The 27,426-nt window shown below is 45.5% G+C and overlaps 1 protein-coding gene across 5 annotated transcripts in view; it reads left to right on the forward strand.

The window, feature by feature from the left end:
• Positions 1-337: 337 nt before the first annotated feature.
• The window catches only part of C6H8orf48 (chromosome 6 C8orf48 homolog), an 89,818-nt gene continuing 62,729 nt past the window's right edge, over positions 338-27,426 (forward strand). For 2 of the 5 annotated variants that reach the window (XM_029607707.1, XM_029607709.1), the window contains exon 1: positions 338-490. The gene's annotated coding sequence lies outside the window, so the exon portion shown is untranslated. Of the gene's footprint in view, positions 491-521; positions 893-27,426 lie in introns of those variants that run through there. The other 3 variants (XM_029607708.1, XM_029607705.1, XM_029607710.1) reach the window with 3 other exon arrangements.

The raw sequence follows: 27,426 nt of genomic DNA on the forward strand, positions 1-27,426 counted from the left end.
CGCCTGGGGTAAGAAGAAGAGCCCTGAAGCTCTAAAGTATCTAGTCATTCCTCTGAACACCTTCCACCAACTTCAGCCACCTTACGATCTCTGACCACCTCCGCTTCTAGTTTAAATCTTCACTCCACACCTTTCCATGCCCAATCATGCATGCATAGGCAAGTTTGCTTAGCTTTGGGGTGGGGCAAGGGAAATCATATTGGCTGGGGGTCCAACTCAACATTAGCCAGGACCATTGAGGAGGGGGGGGGGCACTGCCCCGCCCATTTCATACCTATGCATGCATACCCTCCCTTTCTTTCAGAACATATTTTTCACCTGTGGGCACGGAGTTCCATTTGGGAGACGAGGACGGAGACTGAGCGTCCGTTCACACATGGGAACGAAAGGAGAGTGTCCGGGAAGCAGGCGGGATGCCAATTTCAGCTGCACCCAGGCTTGCCTGAGCCTGTTGCTATGGTGAGGGACGCCCACAGGAGGTCTGCGAAAGGTAGGACCTCGCTAAGCCTCGTGTTCCATTTCTAGGGCGGCCGCCGCCGCCGGTGCACGTTCGGTGCTGATTATTTGCTTATTTGTTGATGTAACGTACCAGCAGCAGAAGGTGTTCTGTGTACGTGTTTACGTGTGGGGTTTTTGTTTTTACTGATTGTTATTCCCTTGGGGAATCGGGATTGCCGGAGCTGCAGAGAGAAGCCCCTGCCCTTGTTTCGCCTGGGACTGAGGTTCAGACCCAATCTTTGGCGGCTTCGCGCTGCAGCGGGGCTCAGGGAGGGGGAAGCACGCATGCGTGGGCGCACTTTGGTGACATCACTGAGTCGCATCTTGGGTGCCTTTTTGGTAGTTTTTTTTTGTTGCGTCTAAACATCTGGAAAAGATCACAGATTTAGGGGGGGTAAGTAATCCCTTTTTAAATAATGTGTCTCTTGGGATATAAACTTTTTATCACTTTTAAATCGGGTGTCCAGTTTGAAACAATTCATAGGGATTAACTGTACTTCTAACTTTCCTACTTAGATTCTTTTGTGAAGGGGGGAGACATTAGAAAGTCAGAGAACATTTGTGTAATCCTTCTGAGATTTATTTTTAATAAAATTGTTATTTAGAAAGCAGTACATGGTTTTTCTATGAACCGAGGAAAATGACAGTTTGAAAGGACTTTTATTTTTCTTAACGTTTGATGATTGTGAGAATGAAGTAGTGAAGTAACTATCCAAGTTCTAAGTTAGGCATGGAAAATTAATTTAATTTAGGGCAAACAGTTCATTTACAATTTGATAAAACGTATTTTTTTTAACTTTTTTTTTTTGTTTTCAAAAGAAGTGACCATTAGAACTGAATTAAATCATATTTGTTTCTTTAAGAACATAAGATATGCCATACTGGGTCAGACCAAGGAACCATCAAGCCCAGTATCCTGTGTCCAACAGTGGCCAGCCAAGTCACAAGTACCTGGCAATACCCAAACATTAAATTAATAGATCCCAGGTTACTAATTCTTATTGATTAATAGCAGTTTATGGACTTCTACTCTAGAAACTTATCCAAACCTTTTTTAAACCCAGCTACACTCACTGCCTTTACCACATCCTCAGGCATTGAATTCCAGAGCTTAATTATGCGTTGAGTGAAAAATAATTTTCTCCAATTTTAAAAAAGTTATGTTTTGCTTTTCAGCACTTCAAAGTGGATTTCCTAGCGTGTAGCCAGATGGACTCAGGACCAATGGTTATATATTGCTCTATCAGCAGATAGAGATGGAGTCAGATTTCAAAGCTGATGTTACCCTAGATATAGCCCTGCAGTGACCTCAGTCCTTCAGTATCTCTCTGTCTCCTAGCAGATGTGGACGTGCTTTCTCTATCGGGATTGCAGTACTCGTTAGAAGAGGAAAATTTACCTTTAAATTGGAGAAATTGAGCCCTGCTCTCCTGTGGTAATACCTAAAGATCACTCCCCCAGTTGTGAATTCCTGAGGCGATTTCCGAGATCCCTCAGAGGGGTGTGCCTTGGTCCAGTAGTCAATTCCCAGTGTGGTCTTTACTGCTGAAACAGCTGAAAGGCAGCAGGTGCAGGAAGTTGAGCCCGGCAATGACAGCCAAAGCGCCCCCCCCCCCCCCCCCCCCCCGCAGCCAAAGACCATCTCTGTACTCAGTTGGTAAGCGCTGAGCCCAGGTAAGTAAAGAAGGGGTCTTCTGAGCTGGTTGAGCAGCCTCGCTTCAGGCTCGGTGGGCACTCCATGTGGTAGGCCATGGCGGCGCCATCTTGCATGTCCCCATTGCCCTCCATAGAGCATCGGTACATGCAGTGTGTACCGGCTCTGCATATGTGCCATGCATCTAACGTCGCGCATACCTGCACTTCTACTTATGTACAGGATCTGTGCGCACTCGATTTCAGGCGCTAGCCAGCTGAGTTCACAGTTACCGTTTATTATGGCTCCGGCAGCAAAGAAGTATAAGCGACACTCTCTTTATGCTGCCTGCCATATTAGGGCTACAGAGTCTGACCTGGAGTCTTACCTATGTCAGTACTGTGAGGAGGTCCAGGGAGGGTTTGACTCCCAGAACTTTTCCAAGCCCAGTTCCTCCCACTCAGAAGATGGGTCAGCCATGATCTTATCCGGTAGCACCCCGGATCTGAGTAATCCCGGTGCTGGGTCTACCTCGGGAGAGGGAAATTCAGCTGCACCTACTTCAGTTCCTCCTGGGCTGGGAATGGACCCAGCAGCCTTTTCTTGGGTGCAATTTTTTCAAGACCTTCGTACAGGTGCAGTCTGTCTCTCCTGCCCCTATCCGGACCAAACCCAACCCCAGCTGGGAAGGCCTCGCTTTCCCAGCCCTATCAGCAGGCCTTGAGACATGGCTCGTCTCACCAAGGGTATTCCTGACAGGGTATTCCAGACACCACGGATGATGAAGGGGATTCAGATTCATTGGAGGATGGGGATATTCCCCCAGGCTTGGAGCCATATCGGACCATGTTACAGTTTTTCCATAGAGATGAATTGCTGACCCTTGTTTCCCAGACCCTGAAGACTCTGGGAGTTCCTGACACAGGCCCTAAGCCGAAACAAAAAAAGAATCCCATCCTGGTGTCTCTGCAGAAAGCCTCTTGCTATTTTCCGATGCTGGAAGCCATCCAGGAGTTGATTGACCTGGAATGGGTCGCCCTGGAAGCCAGTTTTAAAGGTCAGGCATTGGAAGCTCTGTACCCACTGAATCTGGCAGCCAGAGAACGCCTGAATTTCCCCAAAGTGGATGCCCTGGTCTGCACCATTTCGAAGTGGACAACTATCCCAGTATAGCTAGGAGCGGCCTTAAAGGATGCGCATGATAGGCGGTTGGAGTCCATCCTTAAACAAGCCTTTGACGCGACACCAATGACACTACAGATTGCTTCCTGTTGTGCCCTGGTGGTTCGTTTGTGCCTGCTTCTCTCTCTCTCGAGGCAGATAATTCAGGGGCACATTCCAGAGAGGCTGTGGAGCCCGTTGCCTCCTTTTTAGCAGACGTGGCTCTGACCTAGTCCGTACCTCAGCCAGAGGAGTGGCCTCTGTGGTGGCAGCCAGAAGAGAGCTATGGCTGTGAAATTGGTTAGCGGCACAACCTCTAAGGCAAACCTCACAAAGATGCCCTTTAAGGGATCCCTTCTATTTGGAAACGAATTGGAAAAGCTGGCCAGTAATAGGGGTAAATCTCCATTGTCTTTGCTACTGGAAGACAAGAAAGGTTGCAGCGCCCCTTGCCTATGAGGGGTTGGGCTAGGGGTTCCCAGTGCTTTTGGCCCTACAGGAACTCGACATTTAACACATCTCGGACCTCAGGAAGGTCTCAGTCCTTTTGGAACTGACATCCAAAAAGAGGGGCTGGTTTGGGTTCAGGTTCGGCCCGAACTTCCCAATTACGTTTTGCCGAGCTATCCATGGGATGAGGAGATAGGGGGTAGACTATCCCTCTTCTGCCAGCGGTGGGTCGAGACTACGTCAGAGAAATGAGTACTGGATATCATACAAAAATGATACACGCTAGAGATTCGCAGTATTCCTCAGGACATATTCATGATGTCTCCGTGCCACTCCCAGCACAAGAAGCTGGCAGTGGAATCTACCTTGATAAGGCTCCTCAGTTTGAGGGCTTATAATTCCTATACCTAGGCCCCAGGAAAATTCGGGGCTTATTACATCTATTTCATTGTAGCCAAGAAGGAGAGTTCATTTCGCCCCATCCTGGACCTCAAAAGCGTCAACTGTCACCTACGAGTAATTCATTTCTGCATGTAAACTTTGCGCTCCGTCATAATGGTCATACAACCAAGAGAGTTGTTAAACTCCCTGGACTTCTCGGAGACCTACCTTCATATTCCAATCCGACAAGACCACCAGTGTTTCCTACGCTTTGCGGTGCTGGGCCATCATTATCAGTTCCGGGCACTGCGCTTCGGCCTGGCCACCGCCCCCAGAACATTTTCCAAAATTATGGTGGTCGTGGCGGCAGCACTGAGGAAAGAAGGAATCCTCTTGCACCCATACTTGGATGACTGGTTGATCCGGTCGAAGTTGTTAGAAGAGAGTCTCCAGGTGACCAACAGGCTGATGTCCCTGCTTCAGGAGCTTGGTTGGGTCGTGAACATGGACAAGGGCAGTCTTGAGCCCTCCCAGTCCTTAGAGTATCTGAGGGTCTGGCTCGACACCAAACAGGACAAGGTCTTCCACCCACCCTCGAGGATAAGGAAGATGATGTGCCAAGTGCGCTGGTTGACGAACACGATACGCCCCAGGGTGTGGAGCAATCTTCAGGTCCTCAGTCTGATGGCATCAACCCTGGAGGTAGTACCGTGAGCGAGGGCACACATGATGCCACGCCAACGTTTTCTGCTTTCACATTGGAATCCACTGTCCCATGACTATTCAGTTTGCCTCCACCTACCAATGGAAGTATGTTCTCGGCTTAGTAGTGACTGCAAGAAGCTCACTTGAGCAAGCGTGTAAGCCTTTTCCCTCCGTACTGGCTAGTTCTCACAATGGACATGAGCCTCCGTGGGTGGGGGGCTCACTATCAGGAACTGATGACCCAGGGGCGTTGGACCAAGGAAGATGCGTGCTGGAACATAAACCGCCTAGAAGCCCAGGCAACCAGATTAGTGTATCTCCAATTCAGCCACAGGCTCCAGGGTCAGGCGGTATGTGTGATGTCGGACAACACAACAACAGTAACCTACATCAACCTTCAGGGAGGAACCAAGAGCCAGCAAGTGTCCCTGGAGATAGATCTCCTTATGGAATGGGCGGAATTGAACCTATGGATGATCTCGGCCTCCCACATCGCAGGAAAAGACAACTTCAGAACAGACTTTCTAAGCAGGGAGAGACTGGATCCAGGAGAATGGGCATTGTTGGAGAGCCTTTTCAGCTGCTGGTAGATCGCTGGTGTCTCCCATCCATTGACCTGCTGCCCATATCTCACAATGCGAAGGTCTCCCGATCTTTCAGTCGCAGAAGAGATCATCAATCCCTGGGGCTCGACACCCTTGTTCAGACCTGGCCAGAGGAGGACTTACTGTATGCCTTCCCTCCATGGCCCCTGCTGGGCAAGGGCATTCACAAGATTGAACACCACAGGAGATCACTCCTTCTAGTGGCTCCGGATTGGCTCAGACACCCATGGTATGCAGACATGCGGAGGCTTCTGGTGGAGACCCCTCCCTATGCCTTCCACCACACAGGGACCTGGTCCAGTTCTTCACAAGGATCAGACTTGTTTTGTCTTACGCTCTGGCCCTTGAGAGGACTCTCCTGTTGAAGCATGGATATTCAGTGGCAGTAATTTCCACCTTGCTCTGCGCCCAGAAGTTCTTGATGTCCTTAGCATATGTGCGGATCTGGAGAATATTTGAGGCCTAGTGCGAGGAATGCAGTGTTGCCCGTCTGCCAAAATCCCTCTGGTTCTGGAATTTCTACAGGATGTCCTGAATAAAGGGTTGTCCCTTAACTCCTTGAAGGTCCAGGTAGCAGCTCTCTCCTGCTTCAGAGCCGAGATGAATGGAACCCACCTGTCTCTGCATCCGACATGGCCCATTTTCTTAAAGGGTTAAAACACCTCTGACCACCCCTATGGTGGCCAGTTCTCCTGTGGAACCTTAATCTAGTATTGGACTTTTTTAGCAGGGCCTTCCTTTCAGCTGCTACGCAGTCTATCCTTACAACTGCTAATGTTGAAAACTGTGTTCCTGGTAGCAATATGCTTGGCTCATTGCATCTCTGAATTACAGGTATTGTGTCGGGAACCCTTCCTCCGGATGACTCCAGGAGTGTTACAGCTTTGCACTGTTCCATCTTTCTTGCCCAAGGTGGTCTTGGAGTTTCACTTGAATCAGTACATTTCCTTACTGTCCCTAGATAGGCACAAGGATATGGAAGACTACCGCCTCCTCCGCCATTTAAATGTAAGTAGGCTTTTAGTGTGGTATCTGGAACTCTCAGAACCAGTATGCAAGACTGGTTCTTCACAGTGGAAGGAAACAAAGCAAACCAGCTTTCTGAGCTACCATAGCTTGCTGGATCAAGGAGGTGGTTTCGGGAGCTTATGTAGAGGCAGGGAAGCCATTACCCTTTCAGGTTAAAGCTAATTCCACTAGAGCCCAGGCAGTATCCTGGGCAGAAGCTGAACTGCTGTCTCCCGTCGACATCTTCCGAGCGGTGACTTGCACACCTTCTCCAGGTTCTATCGCCTGGATGTCAAGGCCCAAGAGGACGCAGCCTTTGCAAGGGTGGTGCTAACCGGACCCTGGGCTGCCTCCCTCCCCATTCGGGAGTAGCTTTTGTACATCCCATTGATGCTAAGTCCATCTGGCTACACACTAGGAAATGGAGCAATTACACTAAGGAAAACGAAATTATCAGGTAAGTAATTTCTCAATTAGATCAGGTACTGTAGTTATTTCTCTGTTCCCAGAGGGTTCACAATCTAACCCCTAAATTCATCAAAATGCGATAATGCATGGATAATGCCTGTGTTAAGAAAAATTGGCATTTATGGGAATTGTAGAATTACCTCACCATGCGATAACATACTGTGATAATTCCTATTTCGTATCTCGCGCTGAGAGAGAGCACCTATCTTTAAGGCGGTCATAGTAGTCAAGCATTTATATCTCTATAGAAGGGGCATTTAATAGCTCAAGGTGAAGTGTTGGTGGTGGTTTAGGGGCCAGATTTCCATGTAAAGTGAGACACATGAACAGCACAGTACACCTTGGTGAAGATTTGACATCATTTGGAGTGAAGAAGGTCTCACAAAGATGACATTTCTACAATGTTCTCTCATCCTAGCTTGATAGACTCTATAACAGGGTACCATCAAGCTAGGCCGAGGTAACATAGTACAAACGTTCATCTATGTGAGACTTTCCTCACTTCAAATGCTGTCAGATCTTCACCAAGGTGTACTGTGCTGTTCGTACGTCTCACTCTGTAGGAAAAACTGGCCCCTAAACCACCTCCAACACTTCACCTTGAGCTATTAGATGCCTTTCCTATAGGCATATAAATAGTCGCACACTGTGAGGCCTCTTCCCCTCCCAAGCCCAGAAATGGCCGAAATGCAATTTGAAAAATTTATCGCGAATTGCTTTATGGCCATTTCGGTCATATCGCACAGCTTAACGCCAGGAAAAAAAGTGTAGTAGTTTATTTATTTATTTATTATGCATGCTATCTCACGGTTTTATGCTATCGCATGGTACGATATTGCCCCTCATTTTCATAAATTATGCCCAAACTATTCCCTAATCCCACTACTTCCCAAAATTTGCATTCGCGCCATCTGCTACTGCTATTATCGCATGCATTATGGCATTAACGCATGTGTTAACGTGTTATCGCCATAACGCAGTTTGATGAATGACCCTGTATGTTTGTACCTGTGGCAGCAGAGGGTAAAGTGACTTGCCCAAGGTCACAGGGAGCGGCAGTGGGATTTGAATCCTGGTCTTCCTTGTTCCAAGCCCGCTGCTTTAACATCTAGGCTACTTGCTAACTTCATGGAGTCCCCCCTGGATCTTATTATCCGAAAGCATAAATAACTGAATCACATTTACCCATTCAAGTCCTTTCATGATTTTGTAGACTTCTGTCATATCTCTCTCCCTCACCCCCCCCCCCCCCCCCCCCCGCCATCTCTTCTTCAAGCGGAACAGACCTAACCTCTTCAGCCTTTCCTCATAGGGGAGCTGTTCCATCCCTTTTATCATTTTGGTCGTCCTATTCTGTACTTTCTCCAGTGCAACTATATCTTTTTTGAGATGCGGCGACCAGAATTGTACACAGTATTCAAGGTGCGGTCTCACCATGGAGCGATACAGAGGCATTATGACATCCATCATTTTATTCGCCGTTCCCTTCCTAATAATTCCTAACATTGTTTGCTTTTTTGACTGTTGCATGCAGCACACTGAACTGACGATTTCAATGTGTTATCCACTATGATGCCTAGATCTCTTTCCTGGGTGGTAGCTCCTAATATGGAACCTAACAACGTGTAATCACAGCAAGGGTTATTTTTCCCTATATGCATCACGTTGCACTTGTCCACATTAAATTTTATCTGCCATATGGACGCAAAATCTTCCCATTTCACAAGGTTCGCCTGCAATTTATCACAATCTGCTTGAGATTTAACTACTCTGCATAATTTTGTGTCTTCTGCAAATTTAAGCACCTCACTCATTGTACACCTTTCCAGATTATTTATAAATATATTAAAAAGCACCAGTCCAAGTACAGATCCCTGAGGCACTCCACTGTTTACCTTTTTCCACTGTGAAAACTGACCATTTAATCCTAATCTCTGTTTCCTGTCTTTTAACCAGTTTGCAATGCACAAAATGATATCGCCTCCTATCCCATGATTTTTTAGTTTTCTTGAAGCCTCTCATAAGGGACTTTGTTGAACGCCTTCTGAAAATCTAAATACACCACATCTACCAGTTCAACTTTGTCCACATGTTTGTTTATCCCTTCATAAAAATGTAGGAGATTTGTGAGGCAAGACTTCCCTTGGGTAAATCCATGCTGGCTGTGTTCCATCAAACCATGTCTATCTAAATGTTTTGTGTTTTTATTCTTTATACACTTTCCATTATTTTTCCTGGCACTGAAGTCAGTCTCACCGGTCTATAGTTTCACGGATCTCCCCGAAGCCCTTTTTAAATATTGGGTTTACATTGGCCACCCTCCAGTCTTCAGGTACAATGGATGAATTTAATGATAGGTAACAAATTTTACTAATAGGTCGGAAATTTTATTATCTTATCTTCCCCAAGTCCCCTTTTAACCCCTTGATCATCTAACGGCCAACCAACATCTTGCAGGCTTTCTGCTTTGGATATTTTTAGAGTTTTTATTATGAGTTTTTGCCTCTATGGCCAACTTCTTTTCAAATTCTCTTAGCCTGTCCTATCAATGTCTTACATTTAACTTGCCAACGCTTATGCGTTATCCGATTTTCTTCTGATGGATCCTTCTTCCAATTTTTGAATGAAGATCTTTTGGCTAAAATAGCATCACACTTTTTAACCATGCCGGCATTCATTTGACCTTCCTTCCACCTTTCTTAATACGTGGAATACATCTGGACTGCACTTCTAACATGGTATTTTTAAACAATGTCCATGCCTATTGCACACTCTTTACCCTTTTGTAGCTTTTTTTTTAAACTATTTTCCTCATTTTATCAATGTTTCCCTTTTGAAAGTTTAGTGCTAGAGCCATGGATTTACTTACTGTCCCCCTTCCTGTCTTTAATTCAAATTTGATCATGTTACGGTATGATCACTATTGCCAAGTGGTCCCACCACCTTCACCTCTCTCACCAGATCCTGGTTTCCACTGAGAATTAGATCTAAAATTGCTCCCTCTCTTGTCAGTTCCTGAACCAGTTGCTCCTTAAAACTGTCACTCATTCCATCCAGGAACTTTATTTCTCTAGCATGGCCTGATGTTACATTTACTCAGTCAGTATTGGGGTAATTGAAATCTAAGACCAACAGTACATAGGAGCAAAAAATCCTGCACTCCAAGCAATATCGCAGAAACCACAGGTGCAGGCACACAGTTCAATCCTGACAAAGGACTCTAAATCGGTGTATATATTAAATGCTTTTAATTCTTCAATATGGCAACTCCTCTGGCTCATACAAACATCAGACTTAATGGCGTCCCCCGACACGGTACCCGTGTTTCGCCGCGGGCTGCATCGGGAGGGCTCGCCAATGGGAATTCATAAGAAAGCTGTAGAAGATAAATATACATCAGGACAGCACAACAGGACTTATAACCGAATATAAAGTGCAACATTATACAACATCATGACATACCTGACAGCATAAGAACTTCACAGTGACAGGGAGCGCACTACCCTTTCCCACTGACAGGTATTTAAAGCTGATTAAGGCGCCAAAACAGGAAGACAGACCACGTGGGACTTCAACGTCCCATTCATTGGCTGCCGTTCCTGTGACGCGCCTCAGCAGGGTTGTAAAACCAACAGTGCTTGTGATTGACCGGCGCTACGGGAGGACTCTATGTGAACAGAAACCATTCAATGTCTCGGTTTAACCCCTTAGGAGATACAGAATCCAAAACAAAGATCCAACGTTGTTCGATACGACCCAGTTGTTCAGAATAGTTACCCCCTCGTGGGCACCGCGGGAATACCTCAAGAACACTGTATGTGAGATCTGACAAGGTGTGTGATGATTTAACCCAATGGTCTACGAGGGGTTCGTTTTCACGGGAGTGACGAATATTAGAGCAATGCTCTATAATTCGAGTTTTTACCATGCGGGATGTTTTCCCAACGTAGATCAGGGGACAAGGGCATGTAATCACGTAGATTACACCAGCCGTAGTACAATCAGAGTAAGAACATAACCTAAAAGTTTTTTTAGAAACTGGATGAATAAAACTAGTGAAGGGTGAAGTATGGGAACATACAGTGCAGCGTCCACACGGGTAGTGACCAGGTACACTATCAGAATTCCGTGGCCCCGGAATATCAGTGTGAATGAGTTTGTCTCGTAAATTGTGTGCCTGCACCTGTGGTTTCTGTGGTAATTGAAATCTCCCATTATTACTGCACTACCAATTTGGTTAGCTTTCCTAATTTTTCTTAGCATTTCACGGTCCGTCTCATCATTTTGGCCAGATGGACGGTAGTATACTCCTATCACTATACCCTTCCCCAACACTCAAGGGATTTTTCCCTATAAAGATTCGATTGTGCATTTAGTCTCTTGCAGGGTCTTTATCCTGTTGGTCTGTGTGGCACTCTGCCTCCCAGATGCTCGTGTCTGTCATTGCGATATAATTTGTACCCCGATTATAGCATTATCCCATTGGTTATCCTTCTTCCACCAGATCTCTGAGATGTCAATTAAGTCTGTCTCATCATTCACTGGTATACACACTTCCATCTTCTTAGACTTCAGGCATTGGCATACAGACATTTCAAAGTGAGTTTTTTGTTTGTATTAACATTCCGCTTTTCAGTTGTCAGGGATAATTTGGAATTTTTTAGGTCAGGTGATTCTTTACTTATAGGCACATGGACTACTTTTCTTATTATTGGAACTTTTCTGATATGTTAAATTATATTCAAATTAAATAAGTAAGACTCTTAGGCACTAACAGCAATTTCACTGTAAATTCACCGTAAACTCCCAGATGGCTAAAAACTGAATACATCTGAGTGACCAGGGTCAAACGTCACTCAGATTTTGTCAACACTGAAAAATAATTATAGAATCTTGACATAGTGTGGGTATCAATTAGGGATGCAAATATTTATTTAAAAGTATCTGGTTAAATGATTAAAATTATATTGATTAATAGTTCAACTGTTAAGTTGACTGTAAATTGTGGAGCCATAAAATGAAATTCTAGAAGGACAATTCAGAACTAACATCAGGTAATATTTCTTCATGGAGAAGGTGGTGGATGCCTGGAATGCCCTCCCAGAAGAAGTGGTGAGGACAAACACAGTAAATGAATTCAAAAGGGCATGGGATAAACAGTCAGAGGCTAGATGTTGGAAATGAAGAATGGAGTGCATGGAGGTAATCTGCATCAGTTACTATCCTTATCAGAAGGCATGGGGGGGGAAGCTTGCACAGACTGGCAGTTACTACCATGAGTAACTTGCTGGGCAGACTGGATGGACCATTTGGTCTTTATCTGTTGTCATTGCTGTGCTACTATGAGCCAAAACCCAAAGCGAAGAAGTGGCCACTGTTGGAGCTGAGCTTACAGAAATGTCTATGGCTGCAGCCAGCTCAGGATCGCCTCACCCCTTCTGTTCCCACAGAAGCTCGTCACATGCTCTTAAAATGGCTCCATAATGCCAGGCTTGGTTTCCTCAGCAAATTTCCTCCTGCACTTTATGGCTTCCAGCTAGACTAGGACTGGTCCCTTTTAGTTTACTGCATGATGAAATTGACACCCCAAAATACACTTTGAGACCTTGGGCAAGTCACTGTATGTTTCACTGCCTCAGATAACCATTTAGATTACAAACTCTTTGGGGAAGGGCCTTATTGTATCTGAATACTAACAAAGCTGTAAAGCCAACTTTAACATGATTTGGAAAGGTGGGCTAAAAATCCAAAATTATTACGTCATATATTATCATTTGCAATTATCCAGGAAGATATGTGTGCATATACTGGACATGTGGTAACAGACCCAAGAAGGGGTTGCAGTAGCACAAGTTTGAAACTTGTGAGGAGTAGCGCCAATTATCCAGGAAACATTTCTGTATTTCTGGGGCCACAGACAGCTGCATTCTCCTGACCCCAGTCCTTGTGTACCCAGAGTCGGGCTGGGACTCTCTTCGCTCCAGTATCTGTGAGTGCTGCCTTTGCAGCAACCCTAGTTCATCTGGGGAGCGAAAGCTGAGCCCAGGAGTTAGTCCTAGGCTTTCTGGGCAGCCGAATGCAGCTTTGCCACTGACCCACCAGTTCAACCCTACCACCATAACATTCTAGTAAAAAATGATGATTTACACTTGGCACATTTTAACAGCTAACGCCCTGCAGCATTGTAGGTAATTGCTCGTTTTGCATTTAGACATGTAGGGGTTGTTGGTATTTAAATCTATAATATCTTTGCTTTGTACCATGGTTTCCCTTTATGGGTTTTCGTTCCTTTGTTCCTTTGTCCCCTTTCCTCAGATTTTAATTTTACGATTTACCAATTTTTTTTAAAGTGAAACCTTAGTACAGCAATAATATATTCATAAAATCATAAGAAAAATAGGACGACCAAAATGATAAAGGGGATGGAACAGCTCCCCTATGAGGAAAGACTAAAGAGGTTAGGACTTTTCAGCTTGGAGACGAGACGGCTGAGGGGGGATATGATAGAGGTGTTTAAAATCATGAGAGGTCTAGAATGGGTTAATGTGAATCGGTTATTTACACTTTCAAATAATAGGACTAAGGGGCATTCCATGAAGTTAGCAAGTAGCACATTTAAGACTAATTGGAGAAAATTCTTTTTCACTCAATGCACAATAAAGCTCTGGGATTTGTTGCCAGAGGATGTGGTTAGTGCAGTTAGTGTAGCTGGGTTCAAAAAAGGTTTGGATAAGTTCTTAGAGGAGAAGTCCATTAAATATTAAACAAGATTTACTTAGGGAATAGCCACTGCTATTAATTGCATCAGTAGCATGGGATCTTCTTAGTGTTTGGGTACTTGCCAGGTTCTTGTGGCCTGGTTTGGCCTCTGTTGGAAACAGGATGCTGGGCTTGATGGACAGTGAAGCACCTCATCAGCAGCTTGAAGAGATCAGATGTCCGGTCCTCAGTTGTTAATGATTCTATCCGTTGTGAAGAATTTGCCAGCTTTTTTTCTAGCAAAGTGCCCAGATCTGTGAACAATTTTCTCTGGACTGTAACATTGCCAACTGAAGTGAATATGGATGGATTGAGATGGAACCGATCTGAACTGGCCCTAGGCAGGAAATTTCCTGTATTATTCAGAAGATGAATGGGGAGTCTTGACCATTTAAAATTTTGTGACTCTGCTTCTTAATTTCTTTGGGACGATATTTATTGTTTTATTACCTGGATTGATAACCTCTCCTTTAGTGAAAGGTCACTTCTATCTATATTGAAGCAGGCATCTGTATGACCAGTATTTAAAAAACAAAACAAAACAAAAAACCTTCCTTTGGTCCAACTATATTGTCTAATCATTACACTCATTGCTTCCTTTTCTATCTAAAGTGGCCGAAAACATTGTACTAAGCTAATTTGTCATGATTGGCAATTTGCAGGACAGCCCCATGAGCCGTTGCACTTACCTCTGACACAGGCAAACAATATTTGTGGTAGAGACGTCGCCAGCCAGGCTGCACCTACAATAAGGATGCTGTCGTCCCAGCAAGGCTTCCGAACTCCCCCTTAAGGTACACATGTGCTCGGCATCCCGACAGAGGGGCAGAGGAAGGAAAGTCCCCACGGTGCCCTTTGACATGCAGGGCCCGGCCATATAAACCTGCTTCGGATGCCCTTTTTCACCTCAGTAACAGGTCCCTAGTGCTTCTTGTTCCAGTGTGTGTTTCGTTCCTTGTCTTGTTCCTTGTCACCTGTTTTGCTTCTTATTCCTGGTTCCTTTCTTTATCTTACCTGATTCATCCCTGTTTGTCTTGTCGGTCTTTACCTTGACTCTTGTTTCCTTGTCTTGAATTCCTGGACCGACCTTAGCTCTGGACTTGACTTCACTTCGTCTGCTGCCCGTCCCAACCCCTGGCCTGTCTTCTGGTTCTGTTGTCTGTCTTCTACCCAGACTCCTCTCGGGACTTTCCTAGGAACTCACCTAAGACCTGCTGGCTGCCAGAACCCAAGGGCTCAACCTGTGGGGGAAGTGGTTGGTATAGGCAAAACTCTGGTTGGTCCTGCCTCAGGGCTTCACTGCCAGTTGACTGTGTGGGCCTCCCTAGTAGACAACGCCAACCATACCTCAGTACCAAGGGTCCAGAACCCCGCTGAACCTTATAGATTGCTGAGGCCATGGACCTGGCAGATCTCGGCTCTCTTCAGGTCATTTGGGTCTGGCACAGAAGATCCAGCAGCAACAAGTTGTCCTTGACTAGGTCACGGGACTCCAGGAACAAATGGCCGGACAGATGTTCTAGCAACGGCACAGGCATTTCCTCCCACAGTCTCGCCTCCACTCCAGTAGGGCTTCTTTCAGGCCAGGTCCACCACTCCCTCCTTCACGTTATTATGGGGATCCAAAGGAGTGTCACGGCTTCCTTAATCAGTGCTGCATGTTTTTCGAACTTCAACCAGCACTATTTCCTTCGGACAAGACCAAGTTCCTATATATTCTATCTCTGCTGGGAGGCACTGTTCTTGCCTGGGCATTACCCTTGCGGGAACGCGATGATCCCTTGCTCCAGAGTCTCCCCGAGTTCCTATCTCAGTTCCACAGGGTTTTCAAGGAACTTGGGCGATCATTGGCACAGGCTTCGGAACTCCTGCAGTTGCAACGGGGCTCAAGAACAGTTGTAGAGTATGCTATACAATTTCTCACCGTTGCCTCTGAATTGCAATGGGACGGAAGACAGTCTCTCTGCCATCTTCTGGAAAGGCCTGGCTGGAAGAATGAAAGATGAACTGGTCAGTCAGGAGGTTCCCATGACATTGGATTCCCTCATCACGTTGGCACTCTGCATCGATCGATTCCAAGAGCGGGCCCAAGAGAGCAAGGTTTTACACTGTCCAGTCACCTTGATACCCCACTTCCAATGCCCCCTGGAACCACCAGCGGTTCCTGAGATTAAGATGCCCGAGGAGCCCATGCAGCTGGGCCGATCCACACTTTCTCCAGATGAAAAACTCTGGAGAAGATGGCAGGGAAGGGCAGATGGCTTCCCACTGCCCCGAGAAATCGGGAAACTTTTGGGCCTGGGATTAACCAGGGAAGTGACTCTAGGCTGCACTCCATCCTCCCCGCAACTTCTTGTTCTGTTTCCTTTAACATGGAGCAATGCTTAATTTCAACAGAAGCATTCATCAATTCAGTCGCTGGACAATGATGCAACAATGGCCTACATAAACAAGCAAAGAGGAACAAAAAGCAGAGCCTTGGCAGAAGAAACAGCCCTAGTGATGGCAAGAGCAGAGGTGGAGTTTGTGGACCAAATGGTACATATAGCGGGAAGGGACAACACTCAGGCCGACTTTCTCAGCCAGCAGATACTAGATCCAGGGGAATGGGAATTAGTGGAGAAGGCCTAGTGGTAAAGGCTTGGGGGTTCCCCAGTGGGACCTGATGGCCACAAGAAGAAATGCCAAGGCAGCAAAGTTCTTCAGTCGCAGGAAGGAATCGGGCTCCAGAGGCATAGATGGCTGGCGCAACAGTGGCCAGAAGACAAACTACTGTACGTGTTTTCGCCCTGGCCAATGTTAGTCTGATCAGAAGGATATTTGTGACATCTGGGCTTACTGATTCTAGTGGTGTCAGACAGGCCAAGGAGACCAATGTATGCAGACTTGGTAAAGAGGAAGGTGGTGGAGCCCATCATTTTCAACAGAGTTCTGGCACATTTCGGGCAGTCTGCATGGATGACCCACACAGGTTCTTGCTTACAGCCTGGCTATTTAAAGGAGAAGGTTCAGTCAAAGAATACTCGGGTCAAGTGACAGTGATTCTGCTAAGGGCCAGAAAGAAAAACCACGTCACTAACATATGGGTGAAATTTGGAAGATATCTGAAAGCTAGTGCAAAAGAAAAAGCTTAGCTCCGAGAAAAAGCGAAGCACTGGAGATCCTGCAGTTCCTACAGAAGAGCTTGGATAAGGGCCTGGCAACAATATCATGCTTTAGAGCAGTGGTTCTCAACCTTTTTCCCATCGTGACAGGCATGACAGACCACGCTCACATGTGTGACACCCTGCTCAATACATTTCACGGCGGAAATAAAAAAAAAATAAAGGCCCAGTATTATTTTTATTGTTAAGAATGACACAAGGGAAAGATAAATACTCTGTCTGAACAGAAATTGCATAAATAGTAAACATCACATACCAAAACAGCACCAATTTCCAGCACTTAAACAGTATTGACCTTACCTAAGAAAAGGCAACACTGAAAATATTACCCCAGGCCTTAAGACACCAATACACCTCCTGTTAGGAAAACAGAACAAGCTGGACTGCTATAGAGCCCTACACAGAAACTACACGCCAGCAGAGAACCTCACCTGAATCACATGTGCTGACCCTCACCTAATATAGAATAAAGAGACCAAAATGCATAACTAGAAGCATGCAGAAAAAACTGAATTGTAAACTGCAACAAGCCAGAGTCTCTGTATGCAGTGCAACAAAGGAAAAAAAGAAACATCACCCATCCTTATAAAACAAATCAAGAAATATAAAATCAGTAGCAGTAAAACCATACTTGAGCCGCGATCGGTGGAAGGCCTGCGCTTTCGGCGCCGAGCCCCGCCGGGGAAGGCCTGGGCTCCTCGCTCCCCACCCGGGGAGAGCTCGGCGACGACTAGCGCGGCAAAATCCGTAAGCACAGCTTTTTTCTTCTTTGACCTGCAAGAGAAAAATCTTTACAAAAAACCGCGCCGAAAAACGGGAGCCCCGCCCACCGCTCCAGCTCCTCCAATAGGAGCCAGCCCTTGAGGGGCTTTAAATCTGGACCCAGCCAGGCGCCGCGCGCCGAGCGTCGCGCGCCGAAGGAGCACGACAAAGGGGCCTGCCCCTTTGTCTCGCCCCTTCGTAGAGCCCCGAGGAGGCCCTGTGCCTTACTCGCAGAACAACCTAAATCTTCAACAAAGGCAACAGCCAGCAAAGACACAGATGTACCGTTTCTGCCATAGGGAATAAAAGTCCACCTCTCCAGCAAGCGTCCAGCACTCATCCAGCCTTTCCAGCATTCGTCCAGCAAGCGTCCAGCACTCATCCAGCCTTTCCAGCATTCGTCCAGCAAGCGTCCAGCACTCATCCAACCTTTCCAGCATTCGTCCAGCAAGCGTCCAGCACTCATCCAACCTTTCCAGCATTCGTCCAGCCCCTCCAGCAAGCCATAAACATTCATACAACACAGACCCCACAAATGGCCCCATTTTTCACAATTCCAATTCTCCAACATAATACTCCACCTAAAAGAATTTCTGTCCGACATGCCCAACAACACAACCTCAAATCCCTCTCTTCAATTTTAGTCTCTCCTTCCACACAACTTCTAGGCCTCACCCTTTTCTCTTTAAGCCTCTTCAATGCTCAATCCCTTACAAAAAAGTCTGTAATATTGAATGACTACCTCATCGATGTAAAACCGGAGATATGTGCAATTACGGAAACATGGTTAAAACCAGCAGACACAGCAATAATTAATCAACTACCTACAGAGGCGTATGACTTCTTCTCGCTACCTCGTCATAAAAAAAAGGGAGGAGGCATTCTTTTAGCAACTAAAAAGGACCTCAGATTCTCGCTACAGCAATCCAATCCCAACTCAAAACTTGAATTCGGCTTCTTCATCTCAGACAAGCTACAAATCCTTCTCGTATATGCCCCCCCAGGACTCTTGGAATCAGATGCCTCACCACTGGTTGAATTAACCTCTTCCCTCATCAACTTTGACTCGCCAGCCATCATTCTAGGGGATTTCAACATGCACGTTGATAACCCTACTCCATCACCTAACTGTGAAACTCTCCTCACTGCTCTCACAGCGCTAGGCTTCACTCAAATAGTTAATAAACCCACCCACAAAGCCGGCCACACGTTAGACCTGATCTTCGTTAACGCTGCAATCAAGTCAGTTTCTACACCTAATTGCACAAAGGTCCCGTGGTCAGATCACTATCTCATAACTACTTCATTCTCTATTAAAGATACCAACCCGGCTTGCATTCCTTTGCCCTCCTTCAAATACAGGAAAACTTGCTCCCCTGAAGACCTTAATAATCACCTATCTCCACTACTCCACCAACTGGACCTTACTGATCCGAACGCAGCACTTCAATCATGGAACACAATCACCGAAACTATAGCCAACAAGCTATGCCCGCTTATTACAAAAAAACCACACCAGAATTCCTCCAAAAGACAGCCATGGTTCTCAGCAGAATTAAGAAAGCTCAAACTCCAACTAAGACAAAATGAGGCTAAATGGCGCAAAAACCCAGGAACCATCACCCTTTCAATCTACAAATCATCTCTGCATCAATACAAATCAAGCACCCTAAGATCCAAGAGGGACTACTACGCCTCGAAGATACACGACCTTATTTTCGATGCCAAAGCCCTCTTCAGCTATGTAGCCAACCTCACACAAGTAAACCAACCTGAGATTACACATGACCAAGCTCAATCAAAAGCAGAAGAACTAGCTCTTTTCTTCAACAACAAAATCAATACTCTCCTATCGCAGCTCCCCACGAACCCCACTGTTCCATTAACTACTCCTCAACCCTCAAGCAACTACACTCGGTTAGAAGAACTTGACACAATTTCATCCGCTGAGATCCAAGGAATTCTTAGGAAAATGAAACCATCCTCTCATCCCTCGGATCACATCCCAACCAAACTACTACTAGCAATTCCAGAATCTATCTCCAAATCCCTGGCAGACATCATAAATTGCTCCCTCACACAAGGACTCTACCCGGACAACCTCAAACTTGCCTCACTCAAACCCCTTCTCAAAAAACCAAATCTCGACCCAAACGATCCTAACAATTTCAGACCGATAGCTAACCTCCCATTCATAGCCAAGATAATGGAAAAACTGGTAAACTCACAACTCTCAAACCACATTGAAGACAACAACCTTCTATTTCCATCACAATACGGATTCCGTAAAACCTTAAGCACGGAAGCCCTCCTCATCTCTATGACTGACCACATCATCCTAGGATTAGACAAAGGACAAGCCTTCCTTCTGATACTACTCGACCTCTCGTCTGCATTTGATACGGTCAATCACTCCCTTCTCATCAACCAATTATCAGCCATAGGTATTTCAGGCACTGCCCTATCATGGTTCAGAACCTTCCTCAGCAACAGAGGTTATAAGGTCAAGATTCATAATAAAGAATCCTCTCTACACCCCGCAGCCATAGGAGTCCCTCAGGGCTCATCCCTGTCTCCTACCTTGTTTAACATTTATCTGTTACCCTTATGTAAACTTCTCACTGACCTCAATCTCAAACATTTTCTCTACGCTGACGATATTCAGATCCTGATCCCCATCGAAGAATCGCTCGCAAAAACAATGTTGCACTGGGAATCCTGCCTCCAAAACATCAAACAACTTCTTACAAGTCTCAACCTGATACTAAATTCATCAAAAACGGAACTTCTACTCATCACTCCAGAAAACAGCTCCATCACATACACTCATCCTACCGTACCAAGCACTACACAAGTGAGAGATCTAGGAGTTCAAATTGACAATCACCTAAATCTGAAAGCTAACATCAACAAAACCACCAGAGACTGCTTTTACAAGCTCCAAGTGCTGAAAAGAATACGACCTCTCTTCCACACACATGACTTCAGAACGATCCTACAATCAATCATTTTCGCAAAGCTGGACTATTGCAACACCATCATGCTTGGTCTCCCTTCATCACACACCAAACCATTACAAATGGTACAAAATGCCTCCGCCCGTATACTCACCAACACCAGGAGAAGAGAACACATAACACCTATCTTGATGGACCTCCATTGGCTGCCCATCCACTTCAGAATAATCTACAAGGCCATTCTCACCATTTTCAAAAACATCCATCAATTAGCCCCAATCGATCTCCATATTCCCCTCCGATTACACCATTCCACAAGACCGACAAGAGATGCTTATAAAGGATCACTTCAAGTACCTCCAGCCAAGACTACCAGACACATCACGCTTAGAGATCGGGCATTCTCCACAGCCGGTCCAACATTATGGAACTCCATTCCCCCGGATCTTAGAATGGAACCCAACATTTCAACATTCAAGATAAGACTCAAAACGTGGCTGTTCACGCAGGCCTTTCCTAACTCCAACCCCATCTAATCTCCCTTCACACAACAAGCTCCGCTAGTATTAGCGTTAACAGCCACCTTTCAAAATGTTATTTATACTTATATTTTACTATCTAATCTTCATTTCCCTTCTCATTCCAAGTTATTGTTTTCCCTTGTTTTATGTAACTGCTTTTCTGCACTTTTGTTAAATGGTAAAGTTTCACCCCTGTTTCTTGTGAACCAGCATGATGGGACCACCGTCTTGAATGTTGGTATATAAAAAACTTAAATAAATAAAATAAAATAAATACTAACAAAAAGAACAGATTATTTCAAAACAGCAGATGAATGGAATATCCAATAATTAAAAACTGATATCAAACATTTCTAGATACCATTAAAATATTTTAAAATAGCAGACACAAAGACCCAATAATGAAAAATAAGGATACAAAACATGTTTTGCTCTGCATACCTGGGAACGTTTGATATTCAGGTGCCCTGAGATTGTTTTGAATTTGCAGGAGGAGGGATGGTTTGCTTGCAACTTTCTCCTCTCTCTGTCACATACAAGCGCTCTGTCTCACACTGGCTCTCAATCACGCACATTTACACAAGCTTTTTCTCTCTCACTTAGGCTCTCAATCACACATTTACACATACATGCTGTCAGTCTTTTCACATTTACACACATATAGGCTTTCAATCACACACTTACATACATACTGTTACTTTCTCTCTCTTACACATAGGCTCTCAGTCACATACTCACGTGCTCTCTCTCACCTATACTGGTTTTCAATCACACACAGACACACATGCTCGCTCTCTTACTTATACACACAGGCTCTTAATCATACATACACATGATCTCTCTCATTCACACAAACAGGTTCTCAATCATACACTTACATTCATGCTATCTCTCTGACACACAGGCTGTCAGTCACACACACAAATACACGTTCTCAATCACTCACTTACAAGGCTGTCTTACACACACAGGATCTCAAACACATATGCTTGCTCACTAACCCACTCTCTTTCTCTGTCCCCCCAATGAACTAGCAGCAGGCTTCTCCACTTCCAGCCTTAGCGGCAGCAGCAGCCTCCTCCACTTCAGGCCCTCGCGGCCTTGAGAAAGGACTCCCCTCCGCCGTGGGGGCTGACATCGCTCTTCTTTTGCTCTGCGCCGCGCTGCTCTTCTTCAGGCCTCGCCTCTCTTCTTTGGGCCGATGCTGCACACACTAGCGCCGTCTCTTCTTCCCGCGTGCCCGGCCGCTGCATACCGCTTCCTCTTCCGGGCCACAGGGGGGAGCATGAAGAAGAGACCCTGCTGGTGCTGCTGACGCCAACTCTCCTGCCACGTTTCGCCTGGGCTATCGGCATTTTAAGCCCGGATGGAGGAGGAATTCCTATTTTGCTGTGGCAGGGGGAGCAGCTGGGTCCGTGGGGGACTGGGAAATGTGGCGACACGCCTGCATGTGCTTGGTGGCACACTGGTGTTTCGCGACACCCAACGGTTGAGAGCTGCTGCTTTAGAGGAAACCTAGGAGGTGGGTTGATGGCAGCCCATTTATTTATTTAAAAGTATTTTATAGCCTGCTTCTCCATAGTTTGGAGTGGGTTACAAAAACCTAATGAATTAAACAGGCAATTACATCATTAGAAATAAAACCAGCTTTCATTATCCATTTTCCAGTAAAAGCACTAAATCCATTGCAGAAAAACAAGAATAGCAGACCCCCTGCGGGAGAAGCTAATCACTGACTCTAGAGCAGTCAGGACCTAAAAAAATGAAACCTAGGTCATGTGACCATCAAATGCTAATGTAAAGAGGTGCATTTTTAGGTTTTCTTAAGCATTTTTGGGTCTTGGCTATTGCATAAAGAGAATGGAAGAGAGTCCCTCAATAACTGAAAAAGGCCACTCCCTGGTCTCGTCAAAATGCGCTAGTTTGAATGAAGAGGCATCCAAAAGAGACAATAGCAACAGCTTACATAATGAAAGGAAAACCGGTGCTGACAGGACTAAGGGCGCACTTCATGAGAGCACAGGCTACTTCCTGGCCGGAATATAGAGCAATTGTGCTGCAAGGCAGCTACCTGTGCATCAGTTCATACATTCACGAAACGTTATAGCCTGCATCTTCATGAGCGAAGGGAGATGAGTTTTGCTGCAGGGGCCTTGAGGTGGCTCTGGGGATTTCCCACCCGACATAGTTGGTTTGGTAAGTCCCATAGCTCCACTGGTCTAGCAGGATGAAAAGGAAGGTACAATTAGAGCTTACCTGCTAAAAGAAAAACAGGCCATATGTGTGAAAGGAGAGGGGAGCTCCATGAGGTGCCAATGGAAGGGTTGCTCTTCTTTTGCTTTCCTTTCTTACCTTTAGTTGTGTAATTTTTCACATGGATGCCTGAGGTACATAGGTGCCCCCTCAGATGCCTGAGACAAATAGGTACCCCCTCTACTCAGGGGGAAAGAGTTCAGGCCAAGGAGCCAGACTAAAATCTCACCCTGGGGGAAAGAAGCCGAAGAGAGGCTATAAGAGAGAATATGTTATCTTTAAGTTAGGTTAGCAGGTTTGTGTTGGGAAATAAAAAAAAAAAAAAAAAGAGAGAGAATAATAATAATAGAGGAAATATACATGAGCAGCAGAGAAGCAAGCTTTGGCAAAAGACTACTGATGGTTTTCCTGCTGGGCCAGCCTATTTATATCACACAGCCCTCATCTGCTGAAAGGAGAGAAAATATCATAGATCTACTGGTCTGTTAGGACTAGAGGAAAGCTAATTAGCAGATAAGCTCTAATTGTATCTTACTGCCAGTTCCTTGGGCATGGGTTTTTGTCTTAGGGAAGAGAGGGAATGTTGTGGAGTTTAGCTTATGGGAAAGAGGATGAGAGATTCTGGTGGGCTCCAGCTTAGTGGGAAAGTAGGAAAGAGAGGGGGATTAGGAGGGGGTGGGGGAAAGAGAGGGAGTGTGCTGGGCTCCAGACTGGGAGAAGAGAGAGAGAGAGAGTGGTGGGGTTTGGCTTAGAGGAGAAGGAGGAAGTTGTGGGGCTTGGACTAGGAGAAGGAAAGAGTGTGTGTGTGTGATGGGCTTCAGCTTGGCAGGCAGGTGGGGAAGAGAGAGGTAGCATGGTGGATTTTGGATTGGGGAAGGAAGAGACAAGAGTGATGTGTCCAATTTTGGGGGAAGACGAGGAGGAAACAGAATGGTGGCATCTGGCCTGGGCGCAATATGAGGGAATGAGAGTGGTGGCGTCTAAATAGACGTGTGTGTATTCGGGGGGTCCATAGGAAAACATGCACAGGGCCCAAGTGGTGATTGCTCCATCACTGAAATGCACGTCATAAACGACAAACTTCCAACCAGTGCCCTTATAAGAACGATAAATCATCCTGTTGGAAATTTGAGATACGTCATAAAATGCTTCCTTTTCTTATATATTTTTTTTTTTTTGTAACTTATTTTTATTAAATTTTAGGAACATATAACAGAACATACAATAAATCACGATTGTACAGTTAGGGACACAGAGTTGACCATTTGGTCAGAGTACACTGTAACTCACAATTAGCCCACATGTAGTCAAAAGCGTCCTAGCACCCAAATTGGAAAGGAAAGGACAGGTACAATCTTCAAGACAGAAGTAAGGGTAGCTCCAAAATATATTCAAGATTCAGGAGAAAATCCCCAGTATGGGCTATGCAGCTAGGCAAAGCATACCCCACTCCTCCGTAGTTCCCAGTGAGAACCTGCAAACTCGTCCTCACCTAATAGAACCGCAGAACAATTGAATAGTAGAACACTTGAACAATAGAACAACCGATAAACTGATAAACTGTTCCCCCTACCTCCCCCCCTTCCCTCCCTCCCCCCCGCAAGAAACTGTGTGAGTGCAACATGAGTGCAATATGGCGTGAGAGTGAAATATGAAGTGAGAGTGAGCATACAGACCATGGGTAAGCAAGTCAAGAATTAGAAATTGAGGCAGGAGGATAGGATTAGGAACCACCCCCCCCGAAAGTTCATCAACCCAGGGCCTGGGATCACGTTCTAGGACCCAGATCCCTCTCAAGTGATTGTGGAGGGTTGTAAATATGTCTCTAGAGGATTCCAAACATTTCCCATAAATTTCATTTTTGTATCTGAAGCCTCCTGCATACAGAGATGTTCTAATGTAAACAATTTAATCAGACTCTTAAACCACAGTTCATGTTGAGGGGCTGCGTCCGATGTCCAACAGGCCAGGATGGCCTTCTTGCCCGTCAGGCTCACCCTACGAATAAACTGCAGCCCTGATTTTCCCAAACCTGGTATAGGGCTTCTATCAACACCAAATAGCCAAAGAAGTGGGTCAACAGGGAGATTCAACGAGAGTAGGGAACCACAGGTTGCAATAAGCTCCCTCCAAAAAAGCAGGATTACATTACAAGTCCAAAATTGATGGACATAAGTTCCTGTCTCCATGTTACACTTTGGACAGACCGACGAGTCCGTTATATGAGCCATAAAAGCTCTGTCAGAGGCTACATAATAACGTCGTAAAAACTTAAATTGAATCTCCCTGTATATGACACTCCCCGACCAGTCGGGCAACCGTTCATAACATTTTGCATATTCCTGGCAAGTGAGCGTGAACTCAGACCATTTGGACCACTGCCGCCAACTCTGAAATGTGGTGTCGATCGGAAAATGCAATAAGAATGATTGAGAAAAAGCTGCCACTGTGTTCCTTTGTGGTTTATGTATGGGGAGAACTTTGTGTACCACCTCAAAGGATATAGATCCCCCTGGTAGCAGCTTGTGCTTCTGACAAAAACCGCAGAGTTGCCTATAAGCAAAATGGTCTAGAGGGGATAAACTATAAAGTTGTTGCAATTCAGGGAAAGAATAAAGTTGGTTTTTTTCCATAGAGATGCATTGATATAACCATCTCAACCCCTTCTCCTTCCACTTGTGGAATGAGGAGGGAGTCATTGCCGGCATAAACAAAGGGTTACCGCATATCGGTAAAAATAGAGTGAGCCTCGAGGGCAATCGTGCCAGTCTGCATATGTAAGCCCAAGCCTGACGGCAGGCCCTCAAGAATGGTTGTGTCCCAAGCCCTGATGGTAAGTGCTTTCTGGGAAGTTGAAGTAATGGGTTTAAAGTTTGCTGGTTCCACCATGAGCAGAGCAGCTGGAGGGGGGTATAATGTGATGTGTCTCCTAACATGTCTTTTACATTGCGTAATAAGCAGGCTAAGTTGTATCTACGCAGATTAGGACAACCCAGGCCCCCTTTTTGTATGGGTTGTGTGAGGATAGTGAACGAAAGACGAGCCTTGCGCCCATTCCATATAAACTTCCTAAATAAGGCGTTTATCCCCTTACACTCCTTACCCGTTAACCATAATGGGGACATCTGCAGGACATAAAGCCATCTAGGCAGAATCATCATTTTGATTAGCTGAATACGTCCAGATAGTGATAAAGGAAGCCCCTGCCATTTCTTTAGTAGTAAGGACGTCTGTTCCATAAGTGGGTCTATATTTAATCTATGAAAATCTCGCACATCTGAAGATATCCGTATACCTAGGTATTTCATGGTGGCTGTCGCCCATTTAAGGGGGAAAGGACCCTGCCAATTTGGTTGAACTCGACTCCCAACGTCAAGGGCCTCTGACTTGTCCTTATTGATCCTTAGCCCGGCAAATTCACCATAGTGCTCCAGCATAGTCAACAGAGGATTTAGAGACTGTTGTGGATTTGTGAGATAGATCAATATGTCGTCCGCAAATGCGGCAATTGAGAACACCTGGGAACCCTTCCCATAACCACGAAGGAGCGATGAAGAAGCAATTTTTCTTAGAAGGGGATCAATAGCCAAAATGTACAGGAGTGGGGACAGAGGGCATCCCTGCCTCACACCTCTCTGAATGAGCACCTCCCCGGATTTGGAACCGTTAGCTGTAATGTGGGATTTGGGTTGGGCATACAACATATGGAGATAGGCCAAGAAATTCCCTTCAAAACCATATCTCTGCAGAACCGAGAAAAGATACGGCCAGGAGACACGATCAAAGGCCTTTTCGGAATCCAGACCTATCACTAAAGCTGGTGTGTCTTGAGCAAGGGATGATGCCATGGCAGTCAACAATTTAATGATATGCGTACAAGCTGGCCTATTTTTAACGAACCCAACCTGATGGACTGAGATGAGATGTGGCAATAATAAGTTTAATCTGTTGGCTAAAATCTTCGCAAATAACTTTAAGTCACAATTTAACAGTGATATTGGGCGATAAGAGGCTGGATAGAGCGGGTCTTTGCCTGGTTTGGGGAGAACAGTAATATAGGCAGTATTGAAGTGACTAGGGAACCCCCCTCTAGTGATGGCG

This window comes from Rhinatrema bivittatum, chromosome 6 (genome assembly GCF_901001135.1).
Source record: "Rhinatrema bivittatum chromosome 6, aRhiBiv1.1, whole genome shotgun sequence".
In the NCBI taxonomy this organism is placed as follows: Eukaryota; Metazoa; Chordata; class Amphibia; order Gymnophiona; family Rhinatrematidae; genus Rhinatrema; species Rhinatrema bivittatum.